This window comes from Pan paniscus, chromosome 11 (genome assembly GCF_029289425.2).
Source record: "Pan paniscus chromosome 11, NHGRI_mPanPan1-v2.0_pri, whole genome shotgun sequence".
Classification (NCBI taxonomy): Eukaryota; Metazoa; Chordata; class Mammalia; order Primates; family Hominidae; genus Pan; species Pan paniscus.
This window is the reverse complement of record NC_073260.2, coordinates 122039734-122063647: the sequence shown is the minus strand read 5'-3', so window position 1 is coordinate 122063647 and position 23914 is coordinate 122039734. Positions and strand designations below refer to the sequence as shown.

Sequence of the window (23914 nt, the reverse complement as noted above, 5' to 3'; positions counted from 1 at the left end):
TGGCTTGTAGGGTTTCTGCAGAGATATCTGCTGTTAGTCTGATTGGCTTCCCTTTGTGGGTGATCTGACCTTTCTCTCTGGCAGCCCTTCACATTTTTTCTTTCTGGTGTTCTCTGTATTTCCTGAATTTGAATGTTGGCCTGTCTTGCTAGGTTGGGGAAGTTCTCCTGGATAATATCCTGAAGAGTGTTTTCCAACTTGGTTCCATTCTCCCCATCACTTTTAGGTCCATCAATCAAATGTAGGTTTGGTCTTTTCACATAGTCCCATATTTCTTGGAAGCTTTGTTAATTCCTTTTCATTCCTTTTTCATTAACCTTGTCTTCATGCTTTATTTGATTAAGTTGGTCTTCAATCTCTGATATCTTTTCTTCTGCTTGATCGATTCAGCTATTGATATGTGTGTACGCTTCACAAAGTTCTCGTGTTGTGTTTTTCAGCTCTATCATGTCATTTATGATCTTCTCTAAACTGGGTTTTCTAGTTAGCAATTTGTCTAACCATTTTCAAAGTTCTTGGCTTCCTTGTATTGGGTTAGAACATGCTCCTTTAGCTTGGAAGAGTTTGTTATTACCCACCTTCTGAAGCCTATTTCTGTCAATTTGTCAAACTAATTCTCCATCCAGTTTTGTTCCCTTGCTGGCGACGAGTTGTGATCCTTTGTAGGAGGAGAGGTGTTCTGGTTTTGGAATTTTCAGCCTTTTTGTGCTGGTTTTTCCTCATCTTTGTGGATTTTTCTACCTTTGGTCTTTGATGTTAGTGACCTGCAGATGGGGTTTTTGTGTGGACATCGTTTTTATTGATGTTGATGCTATTCCTTTCTGTTTGTTAGTTTTCCTTCTAATATTCAGTCCCCTCTGCTGCAGGTCTGCTGGAGTTTGCTGGAGGTTCACTCCAGACCCTGTGTGCCTGGGGGAGGCTGCAGAACAGCAAAGATTGCTGCCTGTTCCTTCCTCTGGAAGCTTCTTTCCAGAGGGGCACCTGCCAGATGCCAGCTGGAGCTCTCCTGTATGAAGTGTCTGTCGACCCCTGCTGGGAGGTGTCTCCCATTCAGCAGGCACGAGGGTCGGGGACCCACTTGAGGAGTCAGTCTGTCCCTTAGCAGAGCTCAAACGCTGTGCTAGGAGATACACTGCTCTCTTCAGAGCCTACAGGCAGGAACGTTTAAGTCTGCTGAAGCTGTGCCCATAGCTGCCCCTTCCCCCAGGTCTTCTGTCCCAGGGAGATGGGAATTTTATCTATAAGCCCCTGACTGGGGCTGCTGCCTTTCTTTCAGAGATGGCCTGCCCAGAGAGAAGGAATCTAGAGAGGCAGTGTGGCTACAGCGGCTTTGCGGTGCTGTGGTGGGCTCTGCCCAGTTCGAACTTCCTGGTAGCTTTATTTACACTGTGAGGGGGAAAACCGCCTACTCAAGCCTCAGTAATGGCAGATGCTCCTTCTCCCACCAAGCTCGAGTGTCCCAGGCCAACTTCAGACTGCTGTGCTGGCAGCGAGAATTTCAAGCCAGTGGATCTTAGCTTGCTGGGCTTTGTGGGGGTGAGATCTGCTAAATTAGACCACTTGGCTCTCTGGCTTCAGCCCCCTTTCCAGGGGAGCAAACACTTCTCTCTCACTGGTGTTCCAGGTGCCACTGAGGTATGAAAAAACCCTCCTGCAACTAGCTCAGTTTCTGCCCAAATAGCCGCCCAGTTTTGTGCTTGAAACCCAGAGCCCAGGTGGTGTAGGCACCCGAGGGAATCTCCTGGTCTGCGCGTTGCGAAGACTGTGGGAAAAGCATAGTATCTGGGCCAGAATGTACCATTCATCACGGCACAGTCTTTCACAGCTTCCCTTAGTGAGGGGAGGGAGTTCCCCAAACCCTTTCGCTTCCTGGGTAAGGCGATGCCCTACCCTGCTTCTGCTCGCCCTCTGTGGGCTGCCCCCACTGTTTAACCAGTCCCAGTGAGATGAGCCAGGTACCTCAGTTGGAAATGCAGAAATTACTTGCCTTCTGCGTTGATCTTGCTGGGAACTGCAGACCAGAGCTGTTCTTATGCAGCCGTCTTGCCCAGGTCCTGGGCATTTTTTTTTTTCTAGCTTCCCAAATGACTCCAATGTGTAGCCAAGGGTAAGAATCACTGCCTTGGAGACAGCTGGGAATAGAAATAAGAACATAGATTTTAAAGTCAAGCAGCCCTTTGTTCAAATTCATGGTCTGTATTTCAAGCCATTTGAATTATTGGGGCTTTAGTTTCATGTTCAGAAAATGGAAGATTAAAGGGCTTACTCAGGGTGTTTTGTCAAAGTGACATTTTGGAAGAACCCAACGGAAGGATGAGCATGTAGCAACTGCCCAGTCAAGACAAGTTCTCTTTCCTCTACTCTGAGTGCTTTCTTGACTGTTTTCTTAGTGTACTCTGCTTTGACCAAATATTATGAAAGATTGGCATAATTATTACTATGAAATATCTCTCCATAGATGCATGAACACACAAAATGGGTTATAATCCAGCATTTTGCTTCTCCTAGAAAATGGCTGCATAGATTAAAGAAATAAGCTTGTTTGACTTTTTTTTTTTTAGAAGGGAGTGAGTCACGTTAAACCCAGGGGACTTAACTGGTCTATTTTTATTAATGATTTGAGGAAGGGAATAATCTGACTACATGAAAACATTAATAGGAGAATAAGAAGCAAATAGCACAAGTGATTTTTAAAAATAAGGGTGAAGACAGTATGTGCTTTTTAAAATAAGGCAAGCAGCAAAATGATCAGGAAGGACATATTTGAAGCAATGATGGATTGCTATGACTGTAACTCTGTACTTTTTTATTTGAACCATTATATTAGCACACATTTACATAAAGAAAATTATTAGGTAAAAAGTACAGTTTAAAGATTTTTGTATAAATGCCGTCTTGCTTTCTAAAAACTAATCCTTTGCTCTACAGAGTAAAAAATTACATCTACAAGCAAGCAAACAACAATAAAACACAAAGTCAGAAAAGGCAAAAAGAGAACTAACACTCATCAAGTTAGTTGCTCCAGGTTTCATGTTAGGAATTACATACATTTAAATTACTTAATCCTATGACAAATTTAATACCATTCTCACTTCACAAAATCTCAGAAAAGCTGAATACCTTGCCATGAGGCATACCTTTAACATGGCATGGCCAGGACGCTTCCCAACTGTGCCACAGATCCAGGCATTCCATTCCCATTCCAGGATTCGTTCTGCTATAATGCTCTGGTTCTTTCATTTCTGAAGAGGAAAAAGAGTGTGGGGTCACCAAAATATCTCCAAAGTTTCTATATATCTTATTTTTTCATTTTTATTTTTAAAATGGATTACCTATTGAAATGATAAAATTTTGGATACATAAAACTTTCAACTTTGGTTACGAAGTACACTAATAAAATTTTCAGCAATTTCTTTTTGGTTTTTATTTTTAAATTTTTATTTTTTAAATTTTATTTTCTATTTTAGATTTAGGGGGTTTGTTACATGAGTATATTGTGTGATGCTGACATTTGGGTTTCTAGTGATCGCCCAAGTAGTGAACACGGTAGCAAAAAACTACCAATAGGTAGTTTTTCAGCCCTTGCTCCTCTCCTTCCCTCTCTCCCTCCCCACTTTTGGAATTCTCACTGGGGATTCTATACATTTTATATACTGAATTTTAAATCCTGCTTATTTTCCTGTATGGATATCCCAAGAATTCTGGTTCTAAGCAGTTATGAGAGGAAAGAAATCTGTCATTACTTGCAGGACACAGGCACGCACACTTTCACAATGATGCCCCAAGACAGTAAACTCCTGTCGCATCTCCTCAGCTGTCATTAGTGAATCCCAGAGGCCTCCATTCTGCTTTCAAATGATCTGCCAGCCCAGCAGCAATGGCCATAATGAGACTCAGCCGCAGCATAAGAGATGCTGGCTTCTCACAGGACCGTGGGACCAGGCCCACCTGTGCCTCTCCCTCAGCCACAAGCATTAAGCCCAGACAAATTCCTCACAACAAAACTGAAGACAAAACGCAAATGAAGATATCAGGAGGTCAGAACTGGTCACAGAAAGCATGGAAGAACCCAGTTAAAAGTTGCTGTTTCCCAGCTTCCCTTATGACAGGCACTTTTGTGATAACCCCGCTTCATTTCCCTGAGGCGAGGTGATGAGACATAGACCAACAGCATGGAAGACGCAGCTCTAAGAAAGGAGCTGTTAGAGAACTCACAGCAGCTAGCAGGTGTGAAGCAATGCAGGAGGAATTAAAGATACTCTAAGAGAAAACAACCTTCTTTCATGTAAACTAAGAGGGAATGGGGAATTGGTGACTTAAATTTTATGATATTTTATTCACAATAGAGCTGAATGGCATTACCCTCATATGCATGCTGGGAATTCCAGGTGGGGTGATTTGTAAGTCATTTGTCTAGGATCTGACTGTCCATCTTGAAAGCCAGAAATTTAGCTTTGTCCACCTCTTCAGAGCTACTCATGTTCTCCAAAACTTTCATGCTAGCTGACTTATAAGATCCTACAACACATACTAAAATGCTCAGGTTTTTGTTTTCAATTTATAATATTCTTGTTTTTATTTTAATAGGACAGAATTTTCTATTAGTTATTACACTCACATCAGGATACCATCCTAATAGCAGTTAGCTCTTGCTGTGTAACAGCCATGCAAAACTCAGAGACTTTTTTTGTACTTTAATGGATGCAAATCAGAGACTTAAAACAAGGTATCATTTGTTTTTTTCTCACGTATCTAAGAGCAGCTGGAAAATGTTGACAATCTGGGCCACGTTCAGTTAATCTCTCCTGGGCTTTCTCAGGCCTTTATGGTCAGCCAGTGGTTGGACTACAGGCTGGCTGATCAAAGAAGGCCCCACATACGTGTCTGGTGTTGCTTGGCCATCATCCAGAGTAACAGGAGTCAATAGGCCTCATTTCTCATCACTGAACAGGTTGGCCTGAGTATGACCCCATGGTGGTTGTGCAGGTTTCAGAGAGAGAGAGAGTTAAGCATTCAAGGCCTCTTGACGCCTAGGCTTAGAACTGACACACTATTCTTAGTTACTCCATCTTGAATAGGGGCTAGGTAAAGTGAGTAACTCCATCTTGAATAGGGGCCAGGTAAAGTGAGGATGAGACCTGCTGGGCTTCATTCCCAGGAGGTTAGGCATTCTTAGTCAAAGGATGCTATAGAAGGTTGGCAGGACGCGTACCACAAGATGCAGGTCATAAAGACCCCGCTGATAAAACAGGATGTGGTAAGGATTCCAGCAAAAACCCACCAAAACCAAGATGGGGATGAAAGTGACCTCTGGTCATCCTCACTGCTCATTATACATTAATTATAATATATTAGCATGATAAAAGACACTCCCATTAACACCATGACAGTTTACAAATGTCATGACAATGTCTGAGCTACTGTATATAGTCTAAAAGGGGGAAGAACCCTCCGTTCCAGGAATTGCCTGCCCCTTTCTTGGAAAACTCATGAATAATCCACTCCTTGTTTAGCATTTAATCAACAAATAACCATAAATTTACTCAGTCAAGCAGCCCATGCCACTGCTCTGCCTACAGAGTAGCCATTCTTTTCTTTCTTAATAAACTTGCTTTCATTTTATGGACTCACCTCAAATTCTTTCTCGCACAAGTCTGGATTGGGAACTCTTTCTGGTAACACCATCACTTCCACCACATTCTATTGGCCAAAACAAATTACAAAGCCAGCCCAGGTTCAAGGGGGTGAAGAAATAGTTTCCATCCTCTGATGGGATGAGTTGCAAAGTCATACTGCATGTGGGCCTAGATACTGGAAGGGAAATAGTTACAGCTATTTAGGCATCAATCTATGACACTACCCATTCTCGGGCTCTTGGAAACTGAATTAATAAGCAGAGGTTGCTTGATGAATACAAAATCAAATATAATTGAATGATGCTCAGGGATTATTTCAACCAAGCGTCAGAAGAACTTAATGAGCACCCTTGCTCCAAAACTGGAATGTATCAGAATACCAGACTCACACTTTCTCTCTTTCTCTCTCTCTCTCTCTCTCTGTCTCTCTCACACACACACACACGAACACACACACACACACACACACCTTACATGTCCCTTTGGAGATAATCTCTCAGTGTGGATTCCTTCTTCAGATGTCTGCCACTAAACTCTTCTACTATGCATTGCTTTTTGCTGGTTTTACTCTTAGGGTGACACCGGTTTTCACATAGTAGATTTACTTTCTGTGATCTCTATATCAACGACTATGTTTGTTTTTTAGTCAGTTATGGCTACTGAAATTGTATGAGGAAGAAAGGAGGGAGACATTCTCTCCGTAACTACCACCTACCTCCTCAGGAGTATAAAGGCAGTGGCACTCCTGAAATCTGGAATAATAATCCTTCTTTTTTCTTTCATTCTTTATGACTATGATCAGGAATTTCTGGCTCAGTCAAATGGAAGAGCCCAATCTCTGTGGGCCATAGCTTTATTGCACAATTAGGAATGTTTCCTGAACTAATTTGAAACTGAAACCTGGTAATTTTGTGGAAATTCAAGGAGCCCAAACTCTGTTAGAATAAATTAACATTTTGGTTTTCCATACTGCTTTGGAATGAGTCATTCTGTAGAAATTAGTTTTCTAGGTCGCTATTTCATTACACAGTGCCCTCCTTATAAGAGCCCAAGGGAGAAATTTCTCTCTGATCTCAGAATGGGAAATGCACGCTGCTTTCTAGTACTTAGAATGGTTTGGTGGTGACTCTTATTACAGATAATGAGGATCATGGACATAAGGGCATTGCCTTCTTTGCATTTCCTGCTGGACAGCTTAGCACCAAACCTGAGACCCATTTATAGCTGATTGACAGGCCTTTTTGGTGTGAATTTTAGATGTTAACCTTGTGCTAGCTTTGCCTTATCTTTCTTATTTCTATATACAATCTGTTCTGCTTCCTCATTCAAATATTTTTATATTTATATTTTTCTACTTAAGATACTTATTAAACAGCCTTAAATATCCTTGGAACCTCAAAGAGAATAAATAAATTAAATATATAAATACCAACTTCACAATCATCTATTTTGGTGGAACCCTTACTTTTTGAATTCAGATACTAAAGCTGAGTTAATCACCTTTCTCAATGGTTTATTTCATAATCTTTGGTCCAACAAGATCTCTGTCATTTTATTTATTTTTCCTTTATCCCACTCGAATTCCTCTACTGCCCCAAGGCAATCATTCAAACTATGTCCTTTTGTTAGTAAGTGTTCTTATAAAGCACATAGTTTTATATAAACATGGACCTTAACTATATGCAAATGTCATTGTTATCTACCTCAACCTGTTTCTTTTTTCATCCAGCTTTCTGCTGAATAGTGTGAATCGAATGCATTTTGCCTCTCCACTCCCCAAATTGCCTCTAGTTCCCCACGACCAAGAATAGCCTGCGATGACCAGCCTTAATCACAGGGAGAACACTTTTGAGAATGAAAGGGTGATATTAATAATTACACTAGGACAGCAGTTGTACACTATGACTGTCCCAGGCAAGTTAGGATGCCTCATCACCCTATTCCTATAGGGCCCTTGGAAACTCTTGGATAATTTTTTGTGATATGGTTTGGCTGTGTCCCCACCCAAATCTCATCTTGAATTGTAGTTTCCATAATCCCCATGTGTCATGGGAGGGACCCGGTGGAAGGTAATTGAATCATGAGGGCAGGTTTTCCCATGCTCTCATGATAGTGAATAAGGTTTTTCCATGTTCTTGTGATAGTGAATAAGTCTCATGAGATTTGATGGTTTCATAAAGGGCAGTTCCCCTGCAGATGCTCTCTTGCCTGCCACCATGTAAGACATGCCTTTGCTCCCCCTTCACCTCCCACCATGATGGTGAGGCCTCCCCAGCCATGTGGAAGTGTGAATCCATTAAATTTCTTCTCTTTATAAATTATCCAGTCTTGGGTATGTCTTTATTAGCAGCATGAGAACAGACTAACACATTTTGTGGTATACATATGCAGGAATGGATTTGGCTTGCCAGGTCAGAAAGTATACATAAGTCTAATCTGCCCTTACCAATAGAGTCCTCTGTAGAATTTCTACACCAGTCTACAATCCCATCAGTGGTGTGTAAGCATTCCCATGGCCCCACATCCCTGTTAACACTTGGCATTATCCAGCTTCCTAATTTTTGCCAGTCTAATACATGTAAAGGAGTATCTCATTGTTTATTTTACATTTTTCTGTCATCTAAGTTTGAACATCTCTTTACAGTCTTGCTAGCTTTTTGTATTTTCTCTTCTCTGAAGTTTAACTCTTCATTATCTTTGCTCATTTTCCATTGATTTGTCAGAGATGAAATTTTTCTACAGTGAGCACATATTTCATTGTCTTAAATGGTGCATAGCAAGCATAACTACACTTTCTTGAAGAACTAGGTCACATGATGATGATATAAGTAACAATGCTGTAATTATAAGATACTATAGACCACACCTATAATCTCAGGACTTTGGGAGGCCAAGGTGGGTAGATCACTTGAGGTCAGGAGTTTGAGACCAGCCTGGCCAACATGGTGAAACCCCATCTCTATAAAAACACAAAAATTAGCAAGGTGTGGTAGCAAATGCTTGTAATCCCAGCTACTCGGGCAGCAGAGGCAGGAGAATCACTTGAACCCAGGAGGCAGAGGTTGCAGTGAACCAAGATCACGCCACTGCACTCCAGCCTGGGCAACAGAGTGAAACCATCTCAAAAATGAATAAATAAATAAAAAGATACTATAGAGTCTAGAGTTAAATAGGTACCAACAAATCAACATCTAGGAACACTTTTCACATTTAGCCATTTTTATCTTTCTCTTAAGATAAAATGAAAGATGCTCAGCTGTATGATCTACTAGATAGTATAACCTGGCTGTCTTTCCAGAAAATTATTCACTGAGTCAACAACTAAGGAAACCACATTCCAAAGGATTTCTTTAGACTCTAGCAAATTTTTTTAAATGGCAGCTATCAATGTCATCTGTCTTAGCAGCATCTTCCCAAGAAGCACAAAAGATAGATTATGGGTACTGCCAGTCAACTTTTTTTGTCTCTTTTATATAACTCACCCTGCTTAAGGATATGAGGGATGATTATTTTGCATCATTTAAAAGTTTGATTGGGGCTGGGCACCGTGGTTCATGCCTATAATCTCAGCACTTTGGGAGGCTGAGGCGGTTGGATCACTTGAGGTCAGGAGTTCGAGACCAGCCTGGCCAACATGGTGAAACCCCATCTCTACTAAAACTACAAAAATTAGCTGGGTGTGGTGGCAGACACCTATAATCCCAGCTACTTGGGAGTGTGAGGCAGGAGAATCACACGAACCTGGGAGGCAGAGGATGCAGTGAGCTGAGATCACACCACTGCACTCCAGCTTGGGCGACAGAACAAGACTCTGTCACAAAAAAAAAAAAAAAAAAAAGTTTGGTTGGGACTTCAATAGAGGGGTTTTACTTGAAAACCTATACATTTTTTATCCTTCAGGGAAAATAACACCTTTAAAGAGATGATAGTGGAACAAAGATGGAAAATAAGTTTATTTCATATAATACCATTCAAATTGACAATGGTTGCCCAGAATATTATGTTGAGAAAAATTCAGAAGCTGAGTATAAACTCAGTAGGCAAGAAAGCCAAGATGGATTAATAATGTCTGCCACAGTCCTGTTGTTGGGTGTTAGTATGTATGCCATGTATTTGTTATTTCTACCTAAATAGACCCTCACTTTGTCTTTAATGTTTGACTATGAAAAAGAATTCTGGCATACGTATCCTTCAGCATTTCATCTTGAATGTTATGAGATTCAAAACTCAGTATATTATTTACAGGATGAAGAAAAATGCTTCATGGTATCACCTCTTAACTTCATTTTCTTTTCTGGGAAATGCTTGATTAACAGTACAAGTCAATGACCGTGAAGCACTGAATACTTTCTATGTGCCTGGCACTGATGTGAGCACTTCATATCTATTACCTCATTTAAACTACACAGAATACCCATTTTACAGATAAAGGCACCAAGGCCCAAAGAGGTTAAACACCTTTTTAAGGTGCCAGTAAGTGAGGATTCAAACTCAGAAGTCTGACACTGTAATTATGCTCTTAAATATTACATCATGTTGATGCCTATAAACACCTTATCAAAAATGAATGCTGTTTTTTGAGTAAGCTACTAATGAAAATGGTTCCCAATCCCTAGGCACTTGGGTACTGAGTGGGTACTCAGGTTCTAAGCTCATGATACTGATGTGGAAATTAGAAAGACAATATATAGAACTAATTAGAAAAAAATGTTGCTTATCAATCCATTTGTTTCTGGAACATTCACAATGTTTATTTTATCATTCCCTGTGATGAGGCTTATAAAGATTATTTTATTTAATCATCAGGATCATCCTATGAAGTAATTATTCCTATTAAATGAATGAAGAAATGGAGGCAAGAGAAGTAGCTTGCCCCTAGATCACACAACTGATGAATGATGGAGCCAGGATCCCAAGTTAGGTGGTCTGACTCTAGAAACCAAGTCTTTTTCTTTTCTTTTTTTTTTTGAGATGGAGTTTCACTGTCATCACCCAGGCTAGAGTGCAATGGCACCATCTCAGCTCACTGCAACTTCTGCTCCAGGTTCAAGTGATTCTACTGCCTCAGCCTCCCAAGTAGCTGGAATTACAGGTGTGTGCCACCATGCCCAGCTAATTTTTGTATTTTTAGTAGAGACGGAGTTTCACCATGTTGGCCAGGCTGGTCTCGAACTCCTGACCTCAGTCCACCCACCTCAGCCTCCCAAAGTGCTGGGATTACAGGGGTAAGCCACCACACCCAGCCTGAACCCAAGTCTTAAAAGTACTCTGTTACTCTCTACTCAAAATTTACAAAGCTTTACTTTAGGTTTACTCCAGTTTAGATACAGGTAAATATCTGAAACTCACTTCAATTGCTTACCTCATTGTCCAGTTGGAAGCATCAAAACTTGCTGTGTAACACTTTGAATGCTTATTAAAAATAAATCAGTTACATCATTTCTACAAAACAGTTCAGGATAATGACTGTTCATAAATCAGGTACTTCTTTCCCTGCAAAAGTCACTGAATTCTTCAACTTTATGACTTCTACTTTTAAAAAAACTTGTTTTCCAATATGATGACCTCCTCTGATAGCACCAAGTCCCCTTGAGGAAAATACACATAGCTCAAACACCTGTGCTGCTCTTATAACCCTTTCTCTTCTGCAATTAACAATGGGCCAGAGATAAAGGGGCGAACCTAAGATTTTTCCAATGGGCACAAGTTTGTCATAGATCCCATAGGATGGTTTCAGGGATGGTGCTAATTACTTTGCTGCTTGTAGGTATCTTACCAGCAACTCATATAATCCCAAACATTGTGATCTGTTCCTGTGAATCTGTGGAGAACTAACTGTGATTTTTCCAAAGCCAGAAAAAGCAGAAGCAGGAGTTGAACCCAGATGTGTCTGGTATCCAGATCTAGGCTTTTCTCACTGTTTCAACTGACTCCAGATAGTGTTTGTCTGATCTGTTATGGATATGCCTACCTAACAGTTTCCCACAATTCTTCTATAGGTGTCCTTAGCTATTGGAGCCTCAGAAAACCCCTTTTAAAGCCACATCTCTCTCCCGCTTAGCATTGCGAATGCTTCCTGAAAGAGTCTATTCTCTCAGCAGCTGGTGATATTTGATTTGATTAACACCCTGGGACCTATCACCAGCCTTAAAGATGATGCCTAATTAACTGCTTACATTAAAGAGCTGGCACTTTCTGCATTTGGTTCACACTTCCAGCCTCAATCATGTTTTCGTTTCAGTAATAATATTTACATGATTAGCAAATAGTCAATTCATACTCTGGTGTGGACCTAAGCTGTGTTTGGGACTTCCCAAAGCAGATGTCCTTGACAGGTGTAAAGATATAGGCTTTTTTCACAGTAAGAGTCATAAGCAAGATCTTCTGCTCATTTGTCAATGAAAAATTATGTTTGGGTCAACAAATATTAGTTGAGCACTGACCTATTCTAAGTGCCAGTCATTATATTTCCAAGGCCCCCATACACCCTCACTAGTCATGTTAAACATCTAAGTTTCGTTATCCTTTTTCTTTCATTATATATTTATTTTATATACAAATTTATTTATTTAGATGCATAGATTAGGAAAAGTCATTCTACATTAGACATTCAAAGTTTTAAAAGGCATTTACAAAGGTCTCTCAAGTGATTTTCATGCAAAAACCAGAAATACATAGCCTTAATGATACTACAATTAAGTAAGCTTGTGATGTTAAATGACCCCCAAGATGTGAAAGGACATTGAAGGAGCACAGAGAGTTTCACCCCAAAATATGGCTCCCTGATATAATGAATATTTTTAATTGGAAATCCTTTGAAATCAACAGGCCTTGGAAGAGACTTTTTCCCTGTCTTCATAAGGACTGGATGCAACCACCAAGATGAACAATTGCTTTTCCTTTCTTTCCTTGTAATCTTATCATCTATTTCAAGAAAGGAGAGGAAGAACGTAACCAGACCAGACCCAACCTTTTTACAAAACAATGTCTGTCTCTCAGGTTCATTCAACTTCCAAAGAGAACCACAAGTCAATCTGTTCACCACACACTCCCTCTGCAATCCACTCATTCTCCCAAGTCTCTATTCATTTTCGCCGGTAATCATTTAACGGCCCTCAACAGAATTACCTATATTCTCGATGTTCCCCCTTGCCTCTAAAAGGTAATATAAGTGTTTGGGCCTCATTGGGAAACAGGGAAATCCTCTGATTCTCCCTGTGTGCATGATTAAATAAATTTGTATGCCTTTTCTCTTATTAATCTGCCTTACTATAAGTTGATTTTTCAGTGCACCCTCTGAGGGCAAGGGGGAAGATTCCCCTTGGCTCCAACAAGGTCAAACTAGAAAGAAGCAAAGTGCCACAGGGCTATTCTATGCTTTATTTATTTATTTATTTATTTATTTATTTATTTATTTATTTATTTTTGAGACACAGTCTCGCCCTGTCACCCAGGCTGGAGTGCAATGGCACGATCTCGGCTCACTGCAACCTCCATCTCCTGGGTTCAAGCGATTCTCCTGCCTCAGCCTCCCAAGTGGCTGCAATTACAGGCACATGCCGTCAGGCCTGGCTAATTTTTTTATTTTTAGTAGAGACGGTGTTTCACCATGTTGGCCAGGTTGGTCTCAAACTCCTGACCTCATGATCCTCCTGCCTCGGCCTCCCAAAGTGCTGGGATTACAGGCATGAGCCACCACGCCCAGCCCTATACAATATTTTTAAATCAAGAATTTGGGTAATGATATAGAAAAGCAAGATTATATCTTCTGGTAACAGGAATTTGGAAGGGAGAAGCCAGCATTTTGGATGACAAAGTTCTTGACAGACTGGACAATGGGTTGAATCATAATGTCATGAAATTTAGTAGGAACAAATGCCAAAAAACCACCAGCACAAGTACTAGACGGGGAAGATGTGGCTTCATGGCAGCAAGGGTGGAAAAAACTTGAGGACTGCACTTACACGAGACAAGCTTATATGAGACAATGGTGTGACGTATGGACCAAGGCCCTAATGCATCTGTTTGGCTGCACCTGTAGTGTACCAAGGCTTAGAATGGTGAGAGCTCTGCCCTCACTTTTGCTAGTCAGCTCACTCTTAGATATTACATTCTGTTCAGTTGTATGTAGGTTAACCAAAAATGATATTCTAATGAGAACACTTTTGAGAATGAAAGAGTTGCTAGTAATAATTAAGCTCAGAAAATAGACATAAACTAAGATCCCTGGACACATGGGACCTATGTTAGCTAGTTATAAAAGATGTAGACAAGTTGGAGGATATTTGGAGGAGAGGCTCAAGGAAAGGAAGGTTCTCAAAGAAACAGACTATGATAAAATTAAAGGGGTGTTCAGCCTGGAGAAGAGTAGCCTGAGGTTTATAAGAAAGTATTTTTTTTTTTTTTGAGACATTTAAAAGCAACAGGTGGAAGAGGGACGGGGCTTGTAAATTACGGGTCTTGAAGTGTAGAGAAAATTACAGCTTCTCAGGCCAGCCCATGAGGAAGGGAATGAAAAGCCAGTCTCCAACCCTAGATGTTACAATTTTATAAAACAAATTTGGAGTGCTTAAAAGACACCAAATCTCCAAACTGCACCCCCACCGCAATTCCAATTCAATGATGACTATTTTCTGTTGTTGTTGTAACTGTCCCCAGGATGGACCGTGTGAAAGACTTTTTGAACATCCGCGTAATTACCACCATCAGTTCCTGTTCACATGCCTACTTACTTCTTCAAAAAAAATCTAATAAAATAATTCTTTCTTAATGAAACCCAGCCATTTTTCTTTTAAACATGTTATTTCATTGTCTAAATATATGGTAGTTCCTCTCTCTTTTTAAGATCTTGATAGCTGGACTTTATAGAAGTTAGACACCCACAGGTTTGTGATTCACTGGGCCCCCTCTATAGTTTCACATATGCCTTTTTCAGGGAACTATTTAGACTTGAGAATCTTCTTCAATATTCTTCTCTGTAAAGACCAATGCAAATATCATGTTATACTGAACCTAAGACACCAGTGGTTGTAAGATGCACCACTATTATGTACCAGTAAGAGAGAATAAAATGCTGCCAATTAAACTCTATTCCAAATTTCTTCACAAGTAGAGTATCCAACTCCTCTGAGTCACTTTCAACTCAGAATTGGCATATTTGTTCCCATTTTTCATATGATATTGGTATCCATGTCATCAAGAACATTGAGAATCCAGCATTTATTTACAAAACATTCTAATATTATCTTTGAATCTTCTTCCAACCAACTAACACTTGATCTAGAAGCTTTGATGTTCTTACTTTTTAAAAAATCTAACCAGCAGATGACAACAGTAGATTTACTTTTTTTTCCAGTAAACCAGGATTTACTTTTTCTTAGTTTGTTGACTGAAACTTTGAGGGGTTGAAGTTGACCAGTTATGCCATTGTGACTAACAACAAAATTTATACTGCATGGGCAATGACACAACATTCCAATGCCACCAGGCCAACAGATGTCTGGGATGTTAAAATGTAAAGTATGATTGTATTAGATTTGACATAATATAATAACTCCTTTTGCATATCTGCCTTCTTATCTTAGGTGATACCCTTACCTGATAATCTGAGCATTGCTTTCCTAGCTGACTGGGATAACCTTTATTAGCTCCTTTTTACTTTAGCTGAGCATCTTCTCAAATGCTCTACCGGGTTGTCCTTATTTCTATCTTATGTACAACCTACTCTACTTTGATAATATTCCTAATCCTTTCATTTCAACTAATTTTCCATTTTATGGTCATCAACTAATAGAAAACAAAACAAAAATGAAAAGGTCAACCAAGATTTTGCATCTCTAAAGAAGACACACTTCATCTCTCACTGTTTTAAAGAAGAGCTATACAGCTTTATGGTAAAGAGACAGTTCTTAGCCATGGCTGTGAGAAAAAATAATTTGTAGAGATACTTAAAATGTAGACTGCAGTGGGATTATATAAGACCCACTCACTCTGACTCTTGGAATGAAGGGTGAGGCTTTCAAAGAAGCAGGCATTTATACCTTTCAAAAAGTTCCACAGATTAATGTGACATGTCATCTAAGTTGCAAACCCTCAGGAAGATAAGGAAATCAGGCATTTTTCAGTTCATCTAGGGACAACTTTATTGGCACATACGAACATAAATTTGAAATTAAGAGGGCTTAAGTCTAAGTGGGCTGCAAAAAACAAGCCACATGGACAGACCATGGTTGCATTCAAACCATGATATTCACACCATCCTGTACTCAACATGATTCAGCTAAGGGCTGTGAAGGACGCTGTGATGACCAGACATGGGAATGGGTATGGTGAAAGCATAGGCAGAAAACAAAGGATGAGATGTCTTTTTATCAACATCCCAACATCCCAGTTGATGCCTGGTCTGAAGAAACAGAGAAAGTCATCTTTTCCTCCATTCTTCAGCCATAGCTTTCCAGGGCCATTTCAGGGGCAAGATGACCTACAGCATAATTAAGAAATAGTTTCATGAATTGGGGATATCCTACAGCTTTAGAGTGGAGGGTGCTACTAATGAGGGCTTCTACTTGGAAAAAATTCAAATCCCTGCACCAAAGGGCTCAGAAGGCAGGTTTATGGCTATGGCGGAGCTCTGATATCCTCTCCTAATCATCTCCATTTTTAGCAAAAGTTCTTCTGAATTTTAGATAGACATTAAGATCCCCCATGTTGCCCGGGTAAAGTAGATAATTGGTGATTTTACTGTTAGCTCTATTGCCTTTTAATTGTGCCAGGGAATTCAGAATGCAGTACCTACTCCAAAGCCCAGATCACCTCTTGCTCACCTGTAGATCCAGGGACCTCTTGTTTGTGACCATGGAAGAGTGTAAGACTGATTGTCCCCTGCAAGCTTCTTTTCCTTCTGGACCTAAAGCAGAGGCTGGAAGCAAGAATACCAAAAGCACAAATCATTGCAAATCAGTGCTGATGGCTGAAATAAATACTTATGCTGTTCTTTTACTTTTGCTACCTGTATTGAACAAACACTATGTGTCAGGCCCTTTATATACAGTCTCATTTATTCCTCACCACAACCTATGTAGACATCATTGTTCACCCCCATTTTACAAAGAAAAAACAGACTCAAGTTAAGCAACACCCCCAAGGTCACAGAACAAGTAAGTGCTGAATCCAGGAATTAATCTCAGATCTGATTCCAAAGTCAAAGGTCTCTCAAACATTGGATGTATTTGAAAGGCAGTGAGGAAAAAATAATATGTATTGATGGATGGATAGCAGGATGAGTAGATGGACAGATATGATAATATAAATATGATAAAGGGCATATTATAGAAGCTAGGTGGTCATTACATGGGTGTTCAATGAATGATTTTTTGAACTGTTTTGTATGTTTGAAAAAAATTGAAATAAGTTAGGGATAAAGAAGAAAATTGTGAGGAATTCAAAGACATTGCCAATTAAACATTCTTGTAAGCATCTGTCTCATGTTTCACTAACTATGTGTTTTAGAATTTTAAGTTAATTTAGTTTGACAAACATGTGTTAAGGCTTTATTATGTAACAGGCACCAAGATACCTGCCAGCCTAGAATGCTAAGATCATTGCAGGTGCTGGGGCTGCACAAGATGGAGCTCTTCTAGGGTTTACAAATTAGCAGCTGACACTACCATGACCAAAAACCTGCAATACAAAGCTGACTTGATAAAGGCCTATCATGGACTTGTGAGGTGCTAAAGGAGCATGAGGATGGATAAGATAATGATAGCTGAGAGGTTTGGAAAAGTGTCAGGGAACAGACAAAATTGAAATTGCGCCTTAGAAACTGGGGAAGATGTCAAAAGGACAGAAGGAGGAGCAGTATATGAAGTAGGGGCTTTGGAGCAAAGGCACAGAGGTGGGACAGGGCCTACAAAGAATGCACAGGAAAAGAAGAGACTGTTGGAAAAGAAGGAAGGAAGCGCTGGGCATCACCCACCACAATGTGGAACCAACTTTCACAAAGGAAATGTTTGATAATTATTAGAATTCTCTCAGATTTCACTTTGTTGAGCCTTCGTTTACTTTTCAGTAAAATGGGAATAATATCTGGTCTCACAGACACTGTTTAAAGGATTAAATGAGGGAAAATGGTGAAAGTTCCTAGGAGAGTGCCAGCCACATGGTCAGCACTTAACTAAGCAATGCAGACTGAGCTACACCCACGAACCTGAGGCTGCACATAGACTAACTACATAGCAATAGTCAAGATTTGTGTTAGGCTGTAAGACAAATCTTGATTGTGAATTGTGTTACAATTCTCCTAAATTCCAGAAAGGAGGAGCTAAATAGTTTTGTCAGGTATGACTGATCTTTTAATTAACTTACTGATTGAATGACTGGTTTTACTTTGGGTTCAGGACTCAATCAACAAATTCAATTGTACAAGAAGTGAAACTTTATTTTTCTGTAACCACTTAACTATTTTGAGCCTATCTTCAGTGTTAGAACCTAATTTCCCTCAGTTCTGCACCTCCACCCCTTTCACTGAGTTCCAGGGGTCTTACATTGTACCAGAGCAATGGGTGGAGGGAATTATCTCTTTCCCTGTGTGATGCTATCTCAGCACCAGCCTTGGCTGATATGACCTTGTTCCTGGTGGGTCTTCACCACTGAGCTATTCCCCAGCATGAGACTCCTTCAGACATGGCACATTTTCTCTCAACTGTTGCCAAGCCCCTTGTTGGCACAGGAAACTTTATTGCACTGCTCAGGCCACAGGGGCACCAGGAAGCTCTGTGGGTCCTTCATTACTATTCTGGTGGGACTTTTGAGCACAGAAGACTCATTCTAACACTTGTGGGCTGTGCTGGGGTACACTCAGTTCTTTGAGGCTGGCTCAGAGCATCTGTCCCCTGGATACCACTCAGCCATTTCTGTTCTGGGGTTTTGCAGTCTTCTTGAGCTCTACTTGGAGGTGATGACAACGCCAATCCATCTTCAGTTCTGTCATCCACAACCTTTTCCTCTAAGGAGCAGGGTAGAAAGTCTTTTTCTCAGAGGAGAGGGGAGCCACCAGCATTTAAGAGCTGTCTCTGCTTCCCCTTCCGCCTCCACCTTCCCTTCCCTCCTCCCCACCTCCCCACAGCATCTAACAGTTCCCTTTCCTCCCCTAGCTCTAGCACTGTTCTCACAGCATGCCTGGAAAACTTCAGGTCCTACAAGGGGTGGGAAGCCTTGCATCAATTCAGCTTAGGGTCTCTATGACAAGTTCCCTCAGGATCTTGACTTTGGAAAATCAAAAGCCTTTTTTTCCTGCTCTCTGGTGAAACTTCTTTTTTTCCTGATAGAACAAATGATACCTAAATGGGTTTGGGGGAGGATGCAGAGGCAACAGGAGCTGCCAGAAGAGGAAAATCAGTTAATATATTTTAACATATTTAAAATATTCTGCCAGTATTCTCCTCATCCCTTTAAATTGACTTCATCCCTTGAACAAGGTAGGACATTTTTCCTCCTAGTTCTTACGTCTCAGAATTTCAGTTCCAGGTGACCTGCTGTAGGCTGGGCTGGAGTGGCACTACGTGACCCTAATACTTAAAGAAGATGAATCACACTTCTTGAAAGCTGCCTCACCCTTAGAGTTATGGCCGACTCCCTGGAGGTTTCTTCAAGAAATTCAGCTGATGGCTCCCCAAGCTGCTAATCACCAAAGTGCATGATACTTTAGAAATAACACTTGATTTCTAGTATTTGTATGGCTAGTGTGCCTACTGTACAGTCTTTGAAAAATTATAACAGAAGATTCTTTAGTTGGGGCTATGCGCTTCACAAGCTTCACTTGCTAATAATCGCAACAGGGAATTAAGTATTGCTCATACTACCACCTGTTCACGTACGGCTTCTTTCTTGCCTTGCTGGTAAGATTTCTGCTCCTCCTCATCCTTTCAGGCGTGTCTTTAGCTTGATACTGGAGTCATTTCTTTGGTTTCAGTTACCTTCTCTGGTTCATATGACAGTCTTCTATATCAAGCTTGGAGCCTGAAAGAGAAGTAACTTGTCAGTTAAAAAAAAAAAAAAAAAAAAAAAAGATAAAAGCCAAAGATCAGGATGTTTGAGAAAAAAAAAATATTAACTTGGTTCTTTTCTTCCCTAATTACTCCCCCCAAACAAAACCCCAAGGAGTTTCATTTCTAAAACATAACTCTCTATATTAAGAAGACCCCCAGTTCAGGTCAATAAATACCCATAGGGCCTATCTCTCACCATGAACCTGCACAGGTAAGGGCAGTAAACTCTCTCTCCATTAAGTACTAAGAAACTTTCCTTGTCACAAATTAAAGTCCTCTCCAGTGGCCAAGGATTTATCAGCAACCTTGTTCGTAATGATCATCTTATGAATGGTGATTAAGAAAAATAAATCACTTTCTCTTGCTAATAAATTGCTCCAATTGCTTCAAAATGGCAGACTTTCTGCTGAAATGACCCTCCCCTGGGCCAATAATAATATTCCTAGAGAAAAACTGGGGAAGTAAGGGGTTGAAGTGGGGTGGGGCCCATATTTCCAGCATCTGAAGGGAAACAGCAACACATGGCTTCATCACCTGACCTATATTCTTCAACAGTCCCTAGAAGAAATGTTGACCTCAGATGAGCTGAGATTTTGTTCATCTTCACCCATCCAAAGAGTTACACCTTAATTATTCAGTTGAACTTGTATTATTTAGTAAACAAGAATATAAACGCCCAAGATTTGGTGTTTTATCAATTACAGCCTTTGTCTTCTTAATTCTGTACAAAATACACAGACATTTCTCTCCTAACATCCTCCCTCAAAATAAAGCACATGCTTAAAAAAAAAAAATCACCTAAGCAGACTTTTTCCAAGAAGCACATATAGTACTTTTTATTCAAGGCAACATGCAGACCTGTTAAACTTTTTTTTTTTTTAATTTTTTTAAGTTTTCAGTCTTCTCTGAAGACTTCAATAAAGCAAAGGGAGCTCATATGCCTCACCCAGTCTGCCTGACTTAAAGTAGTGTGCGGCAAGAATCATCCACATGTAGAGTTAAACAATGAAATTTTCCAAGTATATACATGCTGTGAGAATCAATAACCTCTTCTCAAACCAGCAAATTGGTTTCAAGTATTCGGTTCACTGGTTACATCCAACAGCCACAATAAGAGGCCACCTTCCGAGTGAAAGGGAAGGTGAAGATGAATTTTTGAAAAATGCGTTCTCATCAGAATTCCTGTGCTTCTTACTGCATGGAGGGTATTTGTAAAACTCTTCAGAAAGAACACTGAGTTTAATTTCAGGCAATCTTTTTTGTTGATTTTTTTTCACTAACTTTAATTTTCTTATGTGAACTGTGATATACAAAGGCAATCACTTTTGGAGTAAAATTAAGAATGGCAAAAGTAATTTTACAAAAACTTCTGTAGAAATAACATTGTTCAATTAAGTTTATAGAATATGCCCAAAAGAAAAATATAAGAATATTCACATGAAGAAATATTAATCTAGTGCTCCAAAGACCAGAATATGTACTCCAGGGGCGTCAGGGGCAGGAAACAGGAAATAGAGATAAAAGTTGCTTTTTGAGATTTTTCTCACCTTAACCCTGAATGCTGCATGCTCTGAAAGAATCCAGTTATGGGAACACAAATTACCTCATCCTCAGTTTCACTTTAAAATAAAATGAATAGGTTACATTTTCTCTTTTTCTTTTTTCTTTTTATGAGATAGAATTTTGCTCTTGTCACCCAGGCTGGAGTGCAATGACGCAATCTCAGCTCACTGCAACCTCTGCCTCCCGGGTTCAAGCAATTCTCCTGCCTCAGCCTCCTGAGTAGCTGGGACTACAGGCACCTGCCACCAGGCCTGGCTGATTTTTGTATTTTTTTTTTAGTAGAGGCAGGGTTTCCCCACATTGGCCAGGCTGGCGTCGAACTCCTGACCTCAGGTGACCCGCCCGCCTCGGCTTCCCAAAGTGCTGGGATTACAGGCATGAGCCACCTCGCCTTGCCACAGGTTAGATTTTCAAGTGTTATTAAGTTGCTTACACAAATTTAAAGTCATGAGCATGACTTCAGGATCTGTGCTTTTTATGTGAAGTGCTCCTCTTTCTCGGAATTTTAACAATAAAGTTTTTTTCAGAGTGCTGTGCAGTATCTCATTTCATGAAAATAACTCATGGCATAATTTGATGTTTTCTCGATCTTAGATTTCTCTTTGCAGCCAGGCTATTCTTTCTAAAATAAAACTGATATTCTCTAGAAAGGTTTGCCTGACGCAATTGGCATTTCTACTGAGCTATGTTCTGGGAATATTTGTCAGAAAATCTGGTCATTGAAAGCAGAATTGTCTGTGTCCTTCATTCCCAGGCAAATAACCTGTGTTTTCTCTTTTCTTCCTTCCTTCCTTCTCATTCCCTGAGGGCATCCACCCTTCTCTCCAGCAATCCATGTGTCATCACCTCCTCAAACTGCCTTTCCTCCCATGCTCTCAGAGGGCTTCTGCACCAATCCTTCTACCCTTGGAATCTCCTTTTCTTTCCTTCCTCTTGACATGGAATGTTAATACAGAAATTCTTGCAAAAATACGGCTACCTTTATAGTCTAGATAAAAGAAAAATCTTCCTCCAGCGGGGTAACTTGTGTTTTCTTTTTTTTAAATTTTTTTTGGGGGGTTGTTTTTTAAGTTCCAGGATACATGTGCAGGGTGTGCAGGTTTGTTACATAGGTAAACATGTGCCATGTGGTTTGCTGCATCCATCAACCTATCACCTAGGTATTAAACCCAGCATGCAGTAGCTATTTTTCCTGATGTTCTCCCTCCTGCTGCCATACACAATAGGCCCTGGTGTGTGTTGTTCCCCTGTCTCCATGTGTTCTCATCATTCAGCTCTCACTTATAAGTGAGAAAATGTGGTATTTGGTTTTCTGTTCCTGAGTTAGTTTGCTGAGGATGACGGTTCCCAGCTCCATCCATGTCCCTGCAAAGGACATGATCTCATTCCTTTTTATGGCTGCATAGTATTCCATGGTGCATATGTACCATGTTTTCTTTATCCAGTCTATCATTGATGGGCATTTGGGTTGGTTAATGGGATCTAATTAAATGGGATCATTGATGGGCAATTGGGTTGATTCCATGTCTTTGCTACTGTGAATAGTGCTGCAGTGAACATATGTGTGCATGTATCTTCATAACAGAATGATTTATATTCCTTTGAGCATATACCCAGTAATGGGATTGCTGGGTCAATGATATTTCTGGTTCTAGATCTTTGAGGAATTGCCACACTGTCTTCTAAATTTACATTCCCATCAATAGTGTAAAAGCAATCCTATTTCCCTGCAACCTCACCAGCATCTGTTGTTTCTTGACTTAATAATCGTCATTCTGACTGGCATGAGATGGCATCCCATTGTGGTTTTGATTTGCATTTCTCTAATGATCAGTGTTGTTGAGCTTTTGTCATATGTTTGTTGGTGGCAGAAATGTCTTCTTTTGAGAAGTGTCTGTTCATGCCCTTTGCCCACTTTTTAATGGGGTTGTTTTTTTTTCTGGTAAATTTGTTTAAGTTTCTTGTAGACCCTGGATATTAGCTCTTTGTCAGATGGATAGACTGCAAAAATTTTCTCCCATTCTGTAGGATGTCTGTTCACTCTGATGCTCGTTTCTTTTGCTGTGCAGAAGCTGTTTAGTTTAATTAGATCCCATTTGTCAAATACTTGCTTTTGGTGCAATTGCTTTTGGCGTTTCTGTCATAAAATCTTTGCCAGTGCCTATGTCCTGAGTGGTATTGCCTTGGTTTTCTTCTAGAATTTTTGTAGTTTTGAGTTTTACATTTAAGTCTTTAATCCATCTTGAATTAATTTTTGTATAAGGTGTAAGGAAGGGGTCCAGTTTCAATTTTCTGCAGATGGCTAGCCAGTTCTCCCAGCACCATTTGTTAAATAGGGAATCCTTTCCCCATTGCTTGTTTTTGTCAGGTTTGTCAAAAATCAGATGCTCGTAGATGTGCAGTCTTACTTCTGAGATCTCTATCTTGTTCCATTGGTGTATGTGTCTGTTTTTGTACCAGTACCATGCTGTTTTGGTTGCTGTAACCTGTAGCATAGTTTGGAGTTGGGTAGCGTAATGCCAGCTTTGTTCTGTTTGCTTAAGATTGTCTTGGCTATACAGGCTCTTTTTTGGTTCTGTATAAATTTTAAAATAGTTTTTTTCTAATTCTGTGAAGACTGTCAATGATGGTTTAATGGGAATAGCATTGATTCTGTAAATTACTTTGGAC

The 23914-nt window shown here is 40.1% G+C and overlaps 1 long non-coding RNA gene across 2 annotated transcripts in view; it reads right to left on the bottom strand.

Annotated features, from left to right (window-relative positions):
• Positions 1-1988: 1988 nt before the first annotated feature.
• The window catches only part of LOC129393110 (uncharacterized), a 99183-nt gene continuing 77257 nt past the window's right edge, over positions 1989-23914 (bottom strand). For both annotated transcript variants that reach the window (XR_008619806.1, XR_008619805.1), the window contains exons 2-5: positions 19499-19652; positions 16460-16554; positions 3138-3242; positions 1989-2132 (exon numbers count right to left, since the gene is read on the bottom strand). This is a non-coding gene — a long non-coding RNA (uncharacterized LOC129393110). The remainder of the gene's footprint in view (positions 2133-3137; positions 3243-16459; positions 16555-19498; positions 19653-23914) is intronic.